The sequence below is a fragment of the Asparagus officinalis genome, chromosome 4 (assembly GCF_001876935.1).
Source record: "Asparagus officinalis chromosome 4, Aspof.V1, whole genome shotgun sequence".
NCBI lineage: Eukaryota > Viridiplantae > Streptophyta > Magnoliopsida > Asparagales > Asparagaceae > Asparagus > Asparagus officinalis.
In genome coordinates this window covers 10,360,649-10,381,127 of record NC_033797.1, presented here as the reverse complement: position 1 = coordinate 10,381,127, position 20,479 = coordinate 10,360,649, and the positions used below count along the sequence as shown (strand labels likewise).

Genomic DNA, 20,479 nt, shown 5'->3' with positions numbered 1-20,479 from the left:
CTTAATATCATCATTTTATAAGTAACATAATAATTTCTTTTAAACTTTTGATCTGTTAATTATCCAACTTATTATTGTCCAGATGGGCTCGCACATGAAGAAATCAATCTTTGACGAGCAAACATCAAAGGCTCTAAAAAAATGGCACCAAGCCGTCAAAAAAAGACACAAGAAAGGATCTCCTCGCTCCCTAACTCCAAGCACAAGCGCCATAACAAGCCCTAGTGCCTCGCCTCTTCATCAGTTCTATCGCTCAAGAACTATCGGGAATTCAAGCAGATCTCAAGCTCATTCTAGGTTTTCATATTACTCCGACACTGAAATTTCAGATCAAGAAGCTGAAAATTTGTCACCTTCGTCAACGACTAATTTGATACCAAGTTTTAAACATAAAGACGTCGATGTTGAGCCAAATGAGTATAGAGTCAATGTAGAAAGAAATGGGGATGAGGATTTTTCGTTTGTGAATGCTCCATCGCCGCAAGCTGAAGAGAATGGAGAGAGACGATAATTGCATACAAATTTGTTTTTTCTTTTCTTTTATTGAATATGTTGATTATGTTTATGTGTAAATTTAGTAAAAAGAAAATCGTGGGGAACCTATAGAGTTAGTAGCTCTTAACAGAATACTGCATAGAAATATGGTATTTAACTTTTTTTAGGAACAATGGTGTAAGATGGAAATGTGTTGTAATCTTTCCTTTTGTTTGTGTTTCTTCCAAGCAATGAATTGTTGCAAGACTTCAATTTTACAATACATTGCATTATCTTTGACTGTATCAAATGGTAATAAGTTACATGCAAAGACTTTAAATTTTCTAAGATTAGAAAAGATTTTGGAGTGTTAACATATCTACCTCTATGGGAATTTCAAGATCAGTATCATATGCTACTTCCTTATCTACCATGAATTACAATGATTTTTATTTTTTATTAAAAAAGGAAAATCACAAGCTTCAGCAGCATAAAAACGATTTTAATTGAATAATTAGATTCTGCACCTTCTACATATAATAAAAAAATTTGCAGGAATAACTATATTCTGCATCATATATTTATATTTATTTTATTTTATCATCATCATCATCATCATCATTTGAAGATAAAACAGGGCAAGATGCCCTGTTCAATTCATTAAAAAACTAAAAGCTTAACATAATAGTGCTTAGATGGGGTAAACAGCAAACAACTCATATCATACTTGAGAATAGGGGAAAAAAATATTGTCTCCACCTATTAAATAAATCATAAATGTTTGATATAAACCCTACACTAACCAAAGTTCACCCTAGGTAATCAACATACCACGCCCCGGTTCCAAAGCGTAATAGTTTGGAACATGACTCGGACGGCAATGCAACCCTACGGTCACATTCTCGGCCGGCAATGCAACCATACGGTCACATTCACGCCTCTAGATCATCCTGTATACAGATAAATTGCCAAAAAGAACTATAACATATAGCATGTAACTAAGATAACAAAGAAAATAGATAGATAAAGAAAAGACAGAATTCTACTACACATCCACGACTATCCAAAGTAGGAAAGAGGAAAAAATACATCATAGTCTGAAGACCACATGTGGTTACAGGAAAAGTCTCAGTCAAATAACTACCTAAGATAAATAAACTGGAGAACTGATAGGATAAACAGTGATCACCGTCGCCGAGCCTATTCCTTGAAATACTCTCAGTCCTGCGAAGAAAGAATGGTCCCCGAGTCTGGGGCGCGCAAACCTCAGGGGAGTCAGAAAACTCCCAACAAGCATGTAAAATAAAAAAATAGGTTTTGGATTAACTTCGTCACTCATATTAACTTGAACTACCTCATCCTCGGTAGGAGGTTCTCTTTGTTCAAATCGATCACCGTATTGGATATTCATGTAATGTATCCAAGGATCTTCCCAAGTGGGCAGCTGATCGTCTTCTTCTGTTGTGGAAGGATCAACCGTTGCCATGTTTGACATGAGATTTTTGAACCTTTCTCCAATGCTCACGTCAGAATCCCAGGTTGAAGCATCGGATGAATGCCCACTTTTATGTATCAATTGGCTGATGATTTGCTGGCCATCTTCGTCATCAGATGATGAAGTATAACCCAGACCCCTTTTATGACCGTAATAATTATCTGGTCTTCCTTTTGGTACGTAGGCAGGACGGGGTGGAATCCTGACGCCTTGACCAAAATAAAGACCTTCACCAAGCGAAAGGTCATAACCTTGCTTTATCATATAACCATTTGCTTGTGAACTATACCGAGAGAAGTGTCGCCCGGGTTTTTCTTCGTCCGAGTTACTGTTCAAGAAAAGATCTGGAGTAGGGGATGACTCCCCTTTTCCAAAGATTATTTCTTTTTCGCCTCCTGTCTTTGCGGGTAAGATCACAGTTGTTCCGCATGAATTTTGGAGGAGTTTCGTCGTCGTACAGGACGAACGAAGTGGCATATGTATATTAGGGTTGTCGTACAATTCCTGCATTACATCATCAAGACAACGCGAGTACTCTAAATCACCATTTATTATTTCGTCGGCAAGCTGTCAGTTACAACTTTCGTCCGACGATTCATCACCGTCAAGATCGATTACAAGAGGTTCAATGTCATTTAGTACAAGACCTTCACTATAATCGAGCCCGGCTTCGGTATCAGCTTCTTCTCCGCTGTCCGTGCCATGGGCCGATGGTTCAGTATCGGACTCAGCACCATAAAGAAGGGAGTCAGTAAAGTAATTTTCTAACCCCTTGAATGGTTGCTTATCCGCGACCACCGTCTTGACCTCCTCATTAGTGTCGACATACTTCAAACACTGATGGAGGGTGGAGGGAACTATAAGATTACCGTGGATCCATGGACGACCCAACAGTAAATTATAAGAAGTCTCCGCATCGATCACATAGCAGGTGACTTCAGACTTCAAATCTCCGAGTTGACACTTCACCCGGACTTTTCCCAACGGTCTTGACCCGCTGGTATTGAACCCATAGATAACCGTTCCTGTGGAGGCTAACTTGCTCAACGGTCTTGACCCGCTGGTATTGAACCCATAGATAACCGTTCCTGTGGAGGCTAACTTGCTGGCGGGAATTCCGAGGTGGTACATCAACTGAAGTGGCATGATGCTAACAGCGGAACCCGGATCAACTTGAATCCGGTTGACAACGCTCGAACCGATATATCCAGTAAAATATAACGGTCTATCATGCTTTGAATTCCTGACTTGCATATCTTCTTTTGTGAAAGCAATGCAAGGGAATTTGGTAGCTGCCAGATTGCAATGCTGCACGGATGACTCTGGCTTTTCAGGAGTTAGCTTGATCTGAGTGAGGAATACCTCGGAATCAGCCAAAGCTTCTTGTAAAGCTTCTCTGGTTTCTTTCGAGAGGCGCAACAACTCGTATAGCGTGATCCTTACTGGGATATTAGCTAACTGAGCCATGACGTCGAAACGGTATGGAGCGTTTGAGCTTTCTGGTTTGTCTCGTCCAATCGGTCGACTAAAACGGGACTGCTTCGGAATTTGAACCTCTTTGTGTTGAGGTTCTTTCTCCTTTTGCTTAGCCGGTTGTTGCGACTTTTCAGCAGCTACTGGAGGAGTTGCAACTACCCCCAGCTCCTTCAGAGTTGTAGCATTTGGGTTAGAGGTTTCAGGATATTTATAATGGTGTTCATTCCCACCCTTTGTAGCGAAAACTTCATGTTCTTCATCAGAAAGTGGTAAAGCTGCTATCTCCTCATCGTTCTTCTCAGGAATCGCTGAGGCTCCATAACAGGACTTATCTTTTCCCTTGCCTTTTGACTTCTTCTTCGACGTGGATATCGTCCATTGCTCATCTTCAAGCAAATCCGGATGAACCCAAAGGATTTCGCCGTTGGGGGTTGTGTGAGATACAAGCCTCTTTTGACGCTGTCCATAAGGATCATCGTTGACAGTCTGCATTTTGACCTTTGATACTGGCTCGGCTTGAAACCAGGACAAAGGAACCGATCCGAAGCTAATAGAGATCGCGTTTGCGCCTACCTTCTTCTCCTTTGGCTTCGGCGTCACAATACCAACATCAATTAATGTTTGTATTTTGTCTTTTAAGACATAACACGTCTTAGTGGGATGGTGGACCCTCCTGTGATATGCACAATACTTTGGGTCATTGATCTTCGTTGCTTCTTCTTGGTTTGTGACTGGCGGAAGCTTGATCTTGTTATTCTCTAACAAGTATTTGAAGATGACCGGAACTTCATCATCTTTGAAGGAGTATTCCTTCGGGAATCTGGGCTCAGAATTCTTAAACTGCTTCGGAGGCTGTTGATTCTGATTTGATGCCAACTAGAAGGACGAGTGCTGTGGTTGTTGTTGCGGCGGCTGTTGTGACGTTTGATGTGCGTCCACAGCGGCTACGGACCCTCTTCCTCTGCCTCGAGGATTAAAGTTCTGCTTTTGATTATTAGCTGGTGGTAGACTTCTCTCTAAATTCTTTCTCTTGAGAAAGCGTTCAGCCTGTTCACCCCTCACTTTCAACTCTTTCCAAGTTTTAGAGGGCACAACCCCCATGACCTCTAATACATCCAAAGACATGTTATTATGACATGTTTGCAGAATAAATTCCTCTGTGAGTAGATCTCTGCAGTTCACCGCTTTGTCCCTGAATCGTTTGACAAAGACATCGACCGATTCCCCATCCTTCTGCTTCTCATCCAACAACGTGCCAATTGAGACATCTGTGTCGTCGAAGAAGAAATTGGTGATGAATAGTTCTTCCATATCCTCTCAGCATGTGATACTCCCGGGCTTAAGGCGTCGGTACCAATCGAAGGCAGGCCCGCGAAGGGTTCCTACGAATGACCGGACCATCAGGGCTTCGTTCCCGGATATTGCGCCGAGATGCGACTTGAAATAGATCAAGTGCTAAGTTGGTGAACCCCTGCCATCAAAAGGAGTAAAGTTAATCAAATTAAATTTCTGGGGATAAGGAATCAGGTCCCACTCCCTCGGGTACGGGTATGGGATGCCCGTTTTCTTCACTTCTTGAGCCGTCATCAAAGCGTTGACTTTGCTCTCAAGATCGTGCATCTTCTTGTCCTCTTCCTCGCTTTTCTTCAAATAGATCTGTGGAGGTTGAGTGGCTGACTTGGTCGGATCGCTTCCGGAGTTGTCTTTATCTGGAGGAGGATCTTCAAATATCGTCTCATCCTCTTCATTACGCCGACTGGATTCTGCTCTTTGGCTTGATTCCGGTTGGTGTTGCTGAACCTGCAAATCCCGCATCTGCTGCATAGTCAACTCCATTTCGGTTTTGAACTCAGCTCTAATTTCTTCGCGTTGTTTACCCAACGCTTCCTGCAGTATGTGAGCCAGTTGATCCGGCGTGATCGCGAATGATTCTCTGACTCGCCCAACACTGGACGCGGTATCGTCCGATGCAATGGCGGAACAAGTATCTGACATTTCTTCATCCGAAGATAGCCCCTCGTGCATTTTCTTATAATCTCAACGTAGGTTGGCTCTTCTTTGTAATCGCGCCATCCTTTGAGAAAGACCCCGTTCAACTCTCCCTCCCGGAGAGAAATCAGGGTCGTGGTTAACTGACTTTTGCTTTCCTTTGTTGGTCATGTTGATAGTGACCTCAGGGAACTCATCTTGTCGGATTACAGGTTTCTTCTTGTTGAAACGTCTCATTTTGGGTCTTGACGCTTCATTGGACAATCTTTGAAATACGGAGACTCTTGTTGAATTATTTTTAGAGCATCCGCATTCTGTCAGCACTGCCTTAATGAGTCTCTCGCAAGCGCAATGAGACTCATTTTCTCGGACAACCCTCTTTCTTGAGTTATTTTTCTGATAGTACAGCTCATCATTATTATGATTCGAGCAACCTATCTCTTGCTTTTGAACTTTATTAACGTGCACAGGACGACTGGTCGTCGCCTCTGGGCGATCCAAAGTTAAATTTTTAAATCCACCCCCTTGCGGGTGTGTAGTTTTCAGAGGTCCTAAACGAGAGTGAACTGGTATTCTCTCGTTTCGGACTGGTGTAGTTCTGACAGGAGGGTGCTTACGACCCCCTGTATATGAAACCACTAAGGGTTTATTTACAGGATCTGGTTGTTCCTTGACTGGGGTTTTGCCTCGATTGTCACCTGAAGGACCGAGGCGATCCGCCATTGTGATTTTAAACTTAGACAAATCTGGGCTAACCCAGGGTTTCACTGATGATGCAGTAGACGGGCCCGGAACAGATGTTTGCGGCGTCTTCGGCATCCAAACTCTAAGGTTCTTCGGTGGCTTTTCAGACACCGTCTCCTTCTTGATTCCTTGTGCTTGTTGACGAAGAGCGTGAGCACGGGCGGCCTTCGCGTGACGCTTTTGTATCCGTTCCTTAAGGGTTGAACGGGCCCTTTTGACGAGGGTCCACTCTTCCGTCGTAAGTTGTGCAGAAATATGATTATCTTGCCGTTGAGGCAACTGAGTCATTTTCTGTTTCCTCGACTCTAGGTCCACATAGTAATGGACCCCGTCGGTTTGTTGCATGGCCTTAGCCAATTGACGAGCACGGCGCTGGTGCTGTCTCTGACGAGCTCTCTTCGTCAGCACCGGTGAGCTATTGATCAACGGCTCCGTAACGGGTGTAGAGTCGTTTTGAGCAGGGATGTTGCAGGCAGATTCCTTAGCAGCAGTCGGGCAAGAATCTTCGCCTGCGGCCTCCGTTGGAATTGCAGACTTGAAAGTTTTCTTGGAAGACGAAATCTTCCTATATTTGTCGAGACGAGGAAGATTTCGCGGATGAGGACGACAAATACTCCTCAAACTTCGCCTGATCGAACTCGTATTCGATCTCTTCATTGACAACGATCTTGATCGGTTGCGACACCGCGGCCTCGACAGCGAGGCCGCTGGCTCCCACTGTGGTCGCCAGTTTGTTTTCGCCAAAAGTTGGTTTTGCTGTGGAATTTATTATATCTTCGTTTGATTACAACAAATTCAAAGGAATAGTCTTTTTATAAGACCTCTTTTACACAACAAAGAGAAAATTACAACTCTTGAGAAAATAACACAAAAATCGTCTATCGATTCTTGTTTTTGCCGGGAATGCTTTGGTTCGTGGACCGCCGAATCACAGATCGTGAAGAGGGGGTTGACTGATTCTGACTTCGTTTATCGAAGTGAGAAATTGAAACGATATCTTATCGAAGTAAGATAGTCGTTCTTCTTAAAATCAAGTCAAAGCTCAATTTCAAGGAGTTACACGAAAACTCAAATATGCTCTCTCTGCTCTGGATTGCTCGAAAATGTGCTCGATCCTCGTCAGAAATGACCCTAGGGGGGTATTTATAGCCTCTGGGGTAATAACTGCACAAAACTCAAACAAAACAACACATTAAGGCCGCGAGACAGTGTTTACTGTCTCCGTGGGCGAGACAGTGTTTGCGGTCTGCGGCCCGGGACAGTAAATGCTGTCTCGGAAGTGGAATATTCTGGCATTTTTCGTTTTAACTGCCTTCCCATGTTTCAAACTCCGTTATTTTGGCAGTTATGCACGTGATTTTCGCCCACGATGTTTTTCACGTCCCTTGGCAGTTAATGGACACGTGTAGGGCAGTTACAAAGGTGGTTTTGACCATTTCAACACTGTCTCGCTGGCGAGACAGCAAACACTGTCTCGCTGGCGAGACAATTCATATCTATCGATTTCTTTTGAATGATTTTCTCTATGTTTGGATATCTATTAGCATTTTTTGACGCCTACAGTTGTATTTCATACTTGCTAGGATAACTTGTTAATTAGTTTTTAATTGGCATTTAATCGGATTAGATTAGCACAAGACCCTAATCCCCCCCCCCCCCCTCTAGGGTCTAACAGTTAGCTGGTATTGAAGATAAATTTGAAGAGTTGAGACTAACACATAAATATAAAGAGTAAACAATATTCATCAAATTGTAATTTTTATTTTTTAGTTAAAAATTTACAATGAATTATTTTGAAAACAGTTACAAATGATAGTGATATAGATGAGTAGGTGTCAACCTAGTTGGGATAGACTCATTTATTGTGATGCGACGAATTCCAAAATAAATTTATATTTGTAAATGATTTACTAATTATTAATAAAGAAGTTATTTTTATTATCTATCATTTTTAAAGTTTTTTGTATTTGTAATTTATGTAATTTCAAGTGATTAATAGTATTATTGTTTTTTATGTATTATTTTAATTTTTTTAAAAAATATTAAAAAAAAGAGGCCTGCATAGGCCCGGCCCACCCAGGCCCGGGTCCGGGTCCGGGCTTCGGTTTTGCCTGGCCCGAGCCTGGATTTTCGGGTCGGGCCAGGCCAGATGGACACCCCTACTTATAACACATTAATTCATACAAATCATATAATAATTCTGATTTTAATTCAAATTAATGGCCACCCTCCTCTTCTTCATCCTCATCACCATTGCGGGCCTCAACCAGTCGGGCCCATGCCAAGCCCGTGCCACCAGCGGACCCAACACATTCAGCCCACCATTGTACTCCAAGCCCAGAGTTCAGACCGCGGCCCATCTTGTCGACAAACCCGGCCCTCGGCCCGGCCAATGCATGGAACCAGTTCCAACCGGCGAACATACACTGCGTGTACTGTAACGATGCCTATAACATGCCCGGAGACAATCTCCCCGTTGAAGTCCACGACTCGTGGCTCTTCTTCCCGTTCCACCACCTGTATTTGTATTTCTATGAACGTATTCTCGGTAGACTCAGCTCATAATCGACGATACGTTTGCCATCCCATTCTGGAACCGGGATTCGCCCGATCGCATGGTAGCACTCGAAATGTACGTAAACCCTGTGAACGTGGGGGGACCCACCATGTGACGCGGTTCCGCGTGAAGAGAAGAAGCTGGACGAACGCGTTTTTTTGATTTTCCACATGAAGAGAAGCAAGGCCCACGAACCCGATTATTTTGCAGCCTATAAATAGCTCTTTATTTTTTTTTTCTTAGGTTTTTGAGCAAGTACGAAAACAGGGGTTGTGGCTGCGCGAAGGAGTATTTTTTCAACTTTTTGGTTTTTGCGGCTGCAGGAGAAAAACAGTAGCTGTGTTGAGGAGATTTTGTGTAGTCCCTTTTAGGTTTTTGTGCATCCCTTTTAGAGAGCTTTGTGAGAGATTTGAGAGTTTGTGTGAGAGTTTTATTTGTGAGATTCTTTTGTAAACCCTATTTATATTCTCTCTTTCTCTAATAGTAGATCTCCCCCTTCCTTACCCCGTGGACGTAGGCAATTTGTCGAACCACGTAAAAATTGGTTGTCTCGCTATTTGTGTGATTTGTAATAGCTTTTAGGTTCCCTCGACAGGTCAGTCCTAGAATTGATGAGAGGAAGAACTGATATCTCACTTGGTTGAGATATTTTGCTTAAGGTTCATGTTTTCTTTGTGAAACAGGATTTCCTATTACGACCTGACTCTCTTGTTGTGCTGCCAAAATGCTGCCGAAAATTTTCGCTGCGCGCAACAAGTGGTATTAGAGAACAGATTTCAGATCTAGGGTATTTTGGATTAGGTGGAGGAAGATTCTTGTGTGAAGCTTGGTTCTTGGAGTTCTAGACTTCGGTGGAGATGGTATTAGGAGTTACAGTTGGAGATTTCGCTTTCCTCATGTGGATAGGAGATCTATTTGAAATCCGATTTAGGGTTCAGTTGGGTGGTTCTTAATTTCTATCAAATTTGTTTTTTCTCTATAATTTGGAGTTAGTTTGTAACGGGAGAAGAAGGTGAAAGCAGCAAGTCGATGACGAGTACAATACAAGTTGGTTTTCAGAACACTAAGATTAGTATGGTGAAGTATGACGGCAAAATCAACTTTGGTTTGTGGATGAGTGATGTACAGGATGCGCTCAATGCTCAGAATTTAAAAGAGACCATCATGGTCCCACCAAGACTGCATCACTTAGTGGTCGATATTGGTTCATCACGTTCGTTGATGACTATTCTAGACGTTGTTGGGTGTACACCATGACGAAGAAGAGTGAAGTCCTAGATATATTTGTGGAGTGGAAAAAGAGATTAGAACTGCAGACTGTGAGAAAGATCAAGACGTTATGATCCGACAACGGTAGTGAGTATACTTCTGACCCCTTTCAGCAGATATGTCGAGACGACGGCATAGAGAGACACTTCACAGTTAGTCATACACCGCAGCAAAATGGGGTGGTAGAGGGGTTGAATCGGTCTTTACTAGAGAAGATTCGATGCTTATTGTCGCTGAGTGGTTTGGAGAAGATCTTTTGGGCTGAGGCACTTACATATACGAGCCACCTCATTAACAGATAAGTTGGAACCTCGAGTTAGGAAGACCATATTTGTAGAATTCAAGCGTGGTGTCAATGAATACAAGCTTTGGGATCCAGTTGATAAGAAGATTGTGCTGAGTAGGGACGTCACGTTTGATGAGGCTTCTATCTTGAAGCTTTCCAGCGCTCATCAGGTGGAGAGCGACCCGACGGAGGAGATATCACAGGTGGTGGAGATCGATGCAGTTCCACATTGTCCAGATGGTACAGTATCCATTAGAGTGCTGACTGAGGTGACGCCAGGCGAGCACGACAATAACACGAGGGATACGAGTACTGATATGCAGGATCAGGGACCGACGGCTCAGGTTCAGGATTCGATTACGGGTCGAAGACAGAGGAGAAACATACAGATGCCAGCACGGTATGCCGACATAGTTGCGTATGCACTTCCGGTAGAGAGTATCGATGAGTTGGTACCTACTACATTCAGAGAGGCTGAGTAGAGTTCGGAGGCTGACTCGTGGCAGGTGGCTATGCAGGAGGAGATGAAATCTCTTCATAAGAACGATACGTAAGAGCTTGTTGAGCTTCCAAAGGGGCGGTAGGTAATTGGTTGCAAGTGGGTATACACGAAGAAGGAGGGCATTGAGGGCACTCCATTGAGGTTCAAAACTAGGTTGGTTGCGAAGGGTTATGCACAGGAGGAAGATATTGACTATAATGAGGTTTTCTCTCTGGTGGTGAAGCATTCTTCGATTCGGATTTTGCTAGCTTTGGTGGCACAATATGATTTGGAGTTAGATCAGTTGGATGTGAAGACGGTATTTTTTTCATGGTGATCTTGATAAAGAAATATATATGACTCAGCCATTGGGATTCCGAGCTGCACGGAAAGATAAATTTGTTTGCAGACTGAAGAAATCGCTATACGGTTTGAAGCAGTCTCATCGACAGTGGTATAGACGATTCGATGGTTTTATGATTGGTCATTAGTACATTCGGAGCCAGTTTGATCCTTGCGTATATTTTCACAAGTTAAAAAGAGGTGCGTACATCTATTTATTGCTCTATATCGATGACATGTTGGTTGCCTCTATTTTCAGGTCGGCAATAGATGAGTTAAAAGTTCAGCTTTCAAATGAGTTTGAGATGAAGGACTTGGGCGAGGCGAAGCGCATTCTAGGGATGGAGATCGGCAGAGACAAGAAGAAGGGTAGAATTTATTTGACACAGGTGGCTTATTTGAAGAAGGTTCTACAGCGATTCCATGTTAGCATTGATACGAAGCCAGTTAGTGTACCATTGTGAGCCCATTTGAAGCTTTCAGTTGGTCTTTCATCGAAGTCAGTTGAAGATCGTGAGTTGATGTCGAAGACTCCATATGCGAGCGCAGTTAGGAGCTTGATGTACGTGATGGTATGTACGAGACCAGATTTGTCACAGGCAGTAAGCATGGTATCGAGATACATGCACGATCCAGGAGTAGGTCATTGGGACGCTGTGAAATGGATTTTGAGGTACATTCGAGGTACGCTCAATGTTGGTTTAGTTTATGAGCGGGTCACTACAGGTGGGCAGTCATGCATTGGCTATGTTGATTCGGATTATGCTGGGGATTTGGATAAGCGCCGGTCTATGACGGGGTATGTGTTCACTTTGACTCGTGCGCCGGTGTGTTGGAGATGCACCTTACAGTCGACGGTGGCTTTGTCTACAACAGAGGTAGAGTATATGGCGGTTATGGATGTTGTGAAGGAGGCTATTTGGCTTTGAGGACTTTTGGAGGAACTTGGTATATCACAGAGGTCCGTCACTATTCATTGTGATAGCATGAGTGCTATCTATTTGGCGAAGAATTAGGTTTTTCATGCGAGAACGAAGCACATTGACGTTCGTTATCACTTCGTTTGGGATGTTCTTGAAGATGGCGATGTGGAGATTGTGAAAGTCCACACGAAGGATAATCCGGCGGATATGCTCACTAAGGTGGTTCCGAGCAACAAGTTTGATCATTGTCGAAACTTGTTGCATATTCGTGATTGTTGAGGCCGTTGGCGGCCATTTGGGTGAACTACGTGAAGGCTTGATTCCTTTGGCAAGAGGATACGTAGGCAGTCTTTATGATGCAGCCGATTTGATGAGTAGAGATCGACGTTTTGGAAGAGTGTTCGCACTCCCGTTTGGGTCTTGACTTGTTGTGGTTGGGCAAGAGGATACGTAGGCAGTCTTTATGATGCAGCTGATTTGATGAGTAGACATCGACGTTTTGGAAGAGTGTTCGCACTCCTGTTTGGGTCTCGACTTGTTGTGGATTGAGTCCGTTGTCGTGGTTTTGTTCCACTTCATACTAGACTCAACAAGTAGGACATTTGGTTATTTTGATGTCGGCTCAGTTTTGGAAAAACTTCACCGAGGTGGAGAATTGTGAACGTGGGGGGACCCACCATGTGACGCGGTTCCGCGTGAAGAGAAGAAGCCGGACGAACGCGTTTTTTAATTTTCCGCGTGAAGAGAATCAAGGCCCACGAACCCGATTATTTTGTAGCCTATAAATAGCTCTTTATTTTTTTTCTTAGGTTTTTGAGCAAGTACGAAAACAGGGGTTGCGGCTACGCGAAGGAGAATTTTTTCAACTTTTTGGTTTTTGCGGCTGCAGGAGAAAAACAGTAGCTGTGTTGAGGAGATTTTGTGTAGTCCCTTTTAGGGTTTTGTGCATCCCTTTGAGAGAGCTTTGTGAGAGATTTGAGAGTTTGTGTGAGAGTTTTATTTGTGAGATTCTTGTGTAAACCCTATTTGTATTCTCTCTTTCTCTAATGGTGACTCTGATACCACTTGTTAGATCTAATAAAAACTTGAGATCTAAACCATAAAGTCATGATTTAATTCAAAGAGATTAACAAGAATCAAAAGGTGCGGAAGCATATATCTAAATCCATTGAAGAAAACTTGATTAGGGTTTTGATGATCTTCTAACCTTAGGGTTTCTCTCTTATGGATCTCTTTAGATGGGGATAAGAGAATGAGAGTGGTTAACCCTAGATTAGGGACCATAACCCCTTATATATAGGTGTTGTACATTTGTAATTTGGCCCCTCATCAAATTACAATTACAACCTGGTATCTGCACATATAACCCCATGATATATTTAAATACCTATTAACCCAAATTGATTGATCACTTTAAGTGGGTTATCCTTAAAGATAGTAATACACATTGATTAATCATATGTGCCCACAAATAGATTTAATTAGATTTAAATCCAACAATCTCCCACTTGGGTATCATATGATTCATTAAATTGTGTATAACCTTATGAGCTCAAAATTGCTATCATTAAAAAGATATTTCCGAACAATCTCGTCCATTGACTATATCAATATAGGATCAAAGTGGCCTTCGTCACATTTATCGTGACTCGACCCATCAATGGTCACATATACCAATACAATCAAACGACATAGATCAATCATGGATGTGCAGCATGAAAATTACATGCAATGTGATCAGTACATGTCTATTTTTAACTGGTCCTCCTTTAGTGAGGTCAAAACCAAACATAATAAAACAGAGTGTCTTAACTGAATACTTTATTCTGATCAGACAATACAACCAAACACAAAACACTAGAAAATTACAAACTCCCACTAAATCATAATATCTTTGAATAACACTACTCCTATATGGGTAGTATGCTCATGAAAGACCTTGGATGGCAATCCTTTAGTAAGAGGATCTGCTATCATGGAGTTTGTCCCAATGTGCTCTATGGATATCTGTCCACTCTGTACCCTTTCTTTTACAACCAGGAACTTAATATCAATATGTTTTAACTTAGTTGACCTTCTGTTGTTATTGGAATACATAACTGCAGATTTATTGTCACAAAATAACCTCAGTGGTCTTTCAATATTTTCCAAAATACGCAGTCCAGTGACAAAATTTCGCAACCATATTCCATGATTTGATGCCTCATAGCAAGCTACAAACTCTGCTGCCATAGTGGAGGAAGCTACGAGTGTCTGTTTAACACTTTTCCATGATATAGCTCCTCCTGCTAACATATAAATATAGCCTGATGTAGACTTTCTGCTATCTTGGTATCCAGCAAAATCAGAGTCCGAATACCCAATGACCTCCAACTGTTCTGATTTTCTATATGTGAGCATATAATCTTTTGTTTTCTGAAGATACCTCATAACTCTTTTGACTGCTATCCAATGATCCATACCAGGATTGCTTAAGTATCTGCCTAACATCCTAACAATATACGTAATATCTGGACGCGTACATACCTGAGCATACATTAAACTTCCTACAGCCGAAGCATAAGGAATCTTCTGTATTTCCTGAATTTCAAGGTTGCCTTTAGGGCACTGATTTAGACTAAACTTGTCTCCTTTAGCAACAGGGGTATCTCCTGGTCTGCAGTCTTGCATGCCAAACCTTTTAAGTACCTTATCGATATAGCTCTTTTGTGATAATCCAAGAATACCCGGAGAGCGATCTCGATATATCTGGATTCCTAATATAAAAGAGGCATCCCCAAGATCTTTCATCTCAAAATTCTTTGATAGAAATCTCTTGGTTTCGTGCAACATGCCTATATCATTAGTGGCAAGCAATATGTCATCAACATACAGAACCAGAAAAATATACTTACTCCCACTGAACTTGTGATATACACAGTCATCAACAATGTTCATCTCAAAACCGAACGAGATAATTATTTGTTGAAACTTGTAATACCATTGACGAGGAGCTTGTTTGAGTCCATAGATGGATTTCCTTAATTTGCAAACCATATTCTTCGGGTCTCCTGACACAAAGTTTTCTGGTTGCACCATATAAATCATCTCATCAATGTCGTCATTAAGAAATGCAGTCTTAACATCCATCTGATGTAACTTAAGATCATAATGAGCAACAAGTGTCATGATTGTTCTGAAAGAGTCTTTCGATGAAACCGGAGAGAAAGTCTCCGTATAATCAATACCTTCCTTTTGAGTATAGCCTTTAGCCACAAGACGTGCCTTATACCTCTCCACATTACCGTTTGCATCCCGCTTGGTTTTAAAAATCCATTTACAACCAATTGGTTTTGCACCTTCTGGCAATGGGACAAGTTCCCAAACCTTATTGTCTTGCATAGACTTATACTCTTCATTCATGGCATCAATCCACTGTTGAGAGTTAGAACTTTTCATGGCCTGAGAGAAGTTGATTGGATCATCTTCTAACATTCCACTACTTTCCTCATGTTCTTGGAGAAATACAATATAATCATCCGGAATAGCATTTCTCCTTTCTCTCGTGGATCTCCTTAATGGCACTGGTTCTTGAGGTTGTTGAGTTTGTTCTTCTGGAACAGGGAGTTGTTCAACATTATCATCTTGAGGTTCCGGATTTACTTCTTGAGCAACAACAGGTATAGGAACCTGAATATTGTCAAAAGTAACTGTATGGATTGGATCTGAAGCCAATTCCTCCTCAAAACTAATGTCTCTAACCTTATTTCTCCCCCCAAACTCAACATCCTCAAAGAATGTTGCTGTTCCCGTCTCAAAAATATTCCTTAGTGTGGGATCATAAAACTTATAGCCCCTAGAGCGTTCAGAATACCCAATAAAGTAGCTGCTAACTGTTTTGGAGTCCAATTTTTTTTCATTTGGCCTATAAGGCCTTGCTTAGCTGGACATCCCCAAATATGCAAATGCTTTAAACTGGGCTTTCGACCAGTCCAAAGCTCATAAGGTGTTTTAGCAACTGCTTTATTTGGTACTCTATTCAGAATGTAAGCTGCTGTCTTTAGTGCTTCTCCCCAGAGAGACTCTGGTAAAGAAGAATGAGCAATCATACTTCTTACCATATCCTTAAGAGTCATGTTTCGTCTTTCAGCTACATGTGGGACAATACCTTATTCCTCTAGGTATCTAGCAAATGGTCCTGAACGTTGTTCACCTGAACCATCATATCTGCCGTAGTACTCACCACCACGATCAGATCTAACTGTTTTAATTCTTTTGTTGAGTTGATTCTCAACTTCAGCTTTAAAAACTTTGAACATGTCCAGAGACTCAGATTTCTCATGAATAAGATATATGTACCCATAACGTGAGTAATCATCTATGAATGATATAAAATATTGTTGATCATTCCAAGATGCCGTAGGGAATGGCCCACAAATATCAGTATGTATCAATTCTAAGACATCCGAAGATCTATTGGCACTTAATCTCTTTACTTTGGTCTGTTTTCCCTCAATGCATTCAATACATACGTTAAAATCTGAAAAATCAAGGGAATCCAAAATACCATCAGACACAAGACGCTCAACTCTACCTTTTGAGATATGACCCAAGCGCTTATGCCATAATGTCGCTGAATTTTCTTTATTTAATTTACGCTTAGTACCACGTGATTCCACATGCAAGGATTCATTATAAGAAGCAATTGTATCAAGCAAATATAGGTTGTCACAAGTACTCAAGTAACCAGTTCCTACAATAATTGAATTAAAAGATAAACTGAATTGATTGTTTCCAAATGAACAAGAACAACCTGATTTGTCCAATACGAAATCAAATTCCGTCTAAAAGACGGTACTACAAAAGTATCTTTTAAATCCAAATATGAACCAGTTCCTAACAGCAACCTAAAGTGTCCAATTGCTTCCACATCTACTGACTGACCATCGCCCACAAAGATGTATCTTTCACCATCACTTGGCTTCCAGTAGCTCAGGCAGCCCTACATAGAAGCACTTATGTGAGTAGTAGCACCAGAGTCTAACCACCAAGTGTTTCTAGGTACTGAAGCTAAATTAATCTCAGAACAGACCAAAGTAATGAACATACCCTTCTTAGCACGCCAGGTGTGATATTTGGTACAATCCATCTTTATGTGTCCAGACTTATTGCAGAAGAAACAACCATGACCATCCTTATGTTGTTTCTTCTGAACAGGACCCTTAGCAGCTTCATTATCATTCTTTCTTTTCTTGCCCTTATCCTTAGAGGCATAAGCCAAATGAGCACTTTCAGTCTTATCTTGCTTCAACATGTCTTCTTCTTGCACACAGTATGAAATGAGCTCATTTAGATTCCATTTCTCCTTTTGACAGTTATAACTGACCTTAAACTGATTGAATTGTGCAGGAAGAGACAACAGAACCAGATGTACCAATAACTCATCACAAAGATCGAGTTTAAGTACCTTAAGCTTTGAAGCAATATGAGACATTTCCATAATGTACTCCCTGATATTTTTTTTGCCCTTATACTTCATTGAAATCAAGCAAGCTAAAAGTGTGCTTGTTTCTACCTTATCGTTTTTCGCAAAACGTTTCTCAATTTCGGCAATGAAATCTTTAGCCTTAGTAATCACTTCAGATTCTATGCCCCTGAAGGCTTCCGGAATGCCGCGCTTAATGATCATTAGACTCATGCGATTTGAACGCTCCCATTTCTCATACTCCTTCTTTGCATCAGGAGTGCTATCCGCATTGAGAGGTTGGGGTTGTTCAGTTCTTAATGCAAAGTCTAAATCCATGCAGCCAAGAACAATTAAAATGTTATCTTTCCAAACCTTAAAATTAGTCTCATTGAGCATGAGAATTGAGTTGATGTTAGCAGAAATTGTTGCAGCAGATGCATTAACAAAAGATTTTTAACCTTAATTAGTGATCGACAAAATTCAAATAATGATAAATCCCATCTCAAGATATCTGGTACAACATTAATATCAAGTCTTTGGACAGTAATATTAATTGCAAGTGATACCTTGTTGCAATGATCAAATACTGACAATAACGCATGTCAAATAATAAAACTATCTTTGGATCGATTCATTATCCACATATAAACCTTATAATCGTCACATATTTATCATCACAGATGCGTATGCAATCTAAAAATAAATAATAACCTTCCTTTGGGCCGATTAAATATTTACACGAAAACATACACACAAACATCTAACATCCCTCATGAACAATCTACACAAGAGAGGTTACTTTGGCAACTTCTTGTTTCAATCGATCATTTAGAATGAAAGACAACTTTAATACCTTAGTGTCATATTATTTGAAATAACTAATTGATCCACTACCAAATTTAATTTAAATTAAATAATTAAATTAAATCAACTGAATTTTCATAGCTTAATTAAGGGCCCATAATGAATTATGACCCACAAATAGGATTTAATTGATAAATTCAATTAATCCTTGTGCCCAAAATGAGCTTAAAGGAGCTTATACCCGATGATTAAACACAGGTCCAAAATCTTAATAAAATTCTCAAGTCAAGGCCAATGTTTAAACAAGTTCCAAAGATTAAACAAAGCCCAGATTATTTGGTCTGTGCTCTAACTTTAACGAGTTCTATAATATACTCGTTGTGAATGAATGAACGCAATGAACGAACGAACGCAATGTTCTTTTGAACGCAATGAACGAATGAACGCAATGTTCGTTTGAACGCAATGTTCGTTTGAGAACGAGCGCAGCGTCAACGAACGCATTTTTCATTAGAGAACGAACGTGGGTTCGTTTGAGAACGAACGCAAGGTTCGTTTGAAGCTTTCAAGCCTCGCCAAAAATTGAGGTAACCACCTCCTTAATTTTAGCACGTTTTCTCGCCAAAAATTGAGGTAACCACCTCCTTAATTTTAGCAAGTTTTCTCGCCAAAAGGTAACCAACCACCTCCTTAATTTTAGCACGTTTTCACGTGCACGAACCCCTTGAGGGTTTAATCTGAAACCGCCGTCGCTGAATCAACTCCGACGAGGAGTTTTGGAGATTGACGACAAATCAAAAAATCCCAAAAAAAAAGATAATTATTTTTTCTGTCGATTTTTGAATTCAAATCATTTAGATCCAAACCTCAAAAATTGAATCAAACACAAAAGAAATGAACTTTAGAGTTCATAAAGATCCAAACCTCAAAAATTGAATCAAACACAAAAGAAATGAACTTTAGAGTTCATAAATGCTACAGATACAAAAATCGAAAGAAAAACCAAACAACATGAGAATTTTACTATTCATCCGAAAATAAAAATCTTTACTGTTCATCCGAAAATAAATTATTTTGCTGTTCTCCCGAAAAGTTAAAAAAAATTACTGTTCACCGAAAATAAAACGGTTACTGTTCATCCGAAAATAAGAAACTTTACTGTTCATCCATGAACGGATCCGAATCAAACACAAATTAAGATCAAAGCACCCTAATTTTAATCTTAATCTCTTAGAACAAATCAATGGTGGCTCTGATACCACTTGTTAGATCTAATAAAAACTTGAGATCTAAACCATAAAGTCATGATTTAATTCAAAGAGATTAACAAGAATCAAAAGGTACGGAAGCATATACCTGAATCCATTGAAGAAAACTTGATTAGGGTTTTGATGATCTTCTAACCTTAGAGTTTCTCTTATGGATCTCTTTAGATGGGGATAAGAAAATGAGAGTGGTTAACCCTAGATTAGGGACCATAACCCCTTATATATAGGTGTTGTATATTTGTAATTTGGCCCCTCAACAAATTACAATTACAACCTGGAATCTGCACATATAACCCTATGATATATTTAAATACCTATTAACCCAAATTGATTGATCACTTTAATGGATTATCCTTAAAGATAGTAATACACATTGATTAATCATATGTGCCCACAAATAGATTTAATTAGATTTAAATCCAACAGTTCACCCGCCGCCGACAATCATAGACCTGAACTATAACGACACTGACACATTGAATATTGTTAACCTCACAGAACGGAATCTACATACGACGTACCGACAAATGGGGCCGCTGTATGTCTCGCTGGGAGCCGGGTCGATGAAGAGCATGCAGCACAATGCGGTGCATTCGTGGACAGGAGATCGGAAGCATGCAAAAGAACGGGGGGAATATGGGGGCATTGTACACAGCCAGACGGGAGCCGGTGTTCTACGCACACCACGGGAACATTGACCGGATGTGGCATCTTTGGTCGGCAAAGCTCGCCGGCAAAAACAGAGGGGCATTTTAGCGACGAAGATTGGCTCGACGCGCCGGTTTTGTTTTGGGACGAGAATTTAAGCCTTGTTAGGGCGACGGTTCGAGATAGTCTTGATACGTCGAGGCTTGGGTATACGTATCAAGATGTTGAATGCGATGGGCTGGTTACAAGCCTGTCAAGCCGGCCCAAAGAGGGTTGA

At 41.0% G+C, this 20,479-nt stretch overlaps 1 pseudogene; it reads left to right on the top strand.

Moving 5' to 3' along the window:
- On the top strand, positions 8,633–20,479 carry LOC109838170 (annotated as a pseudogene).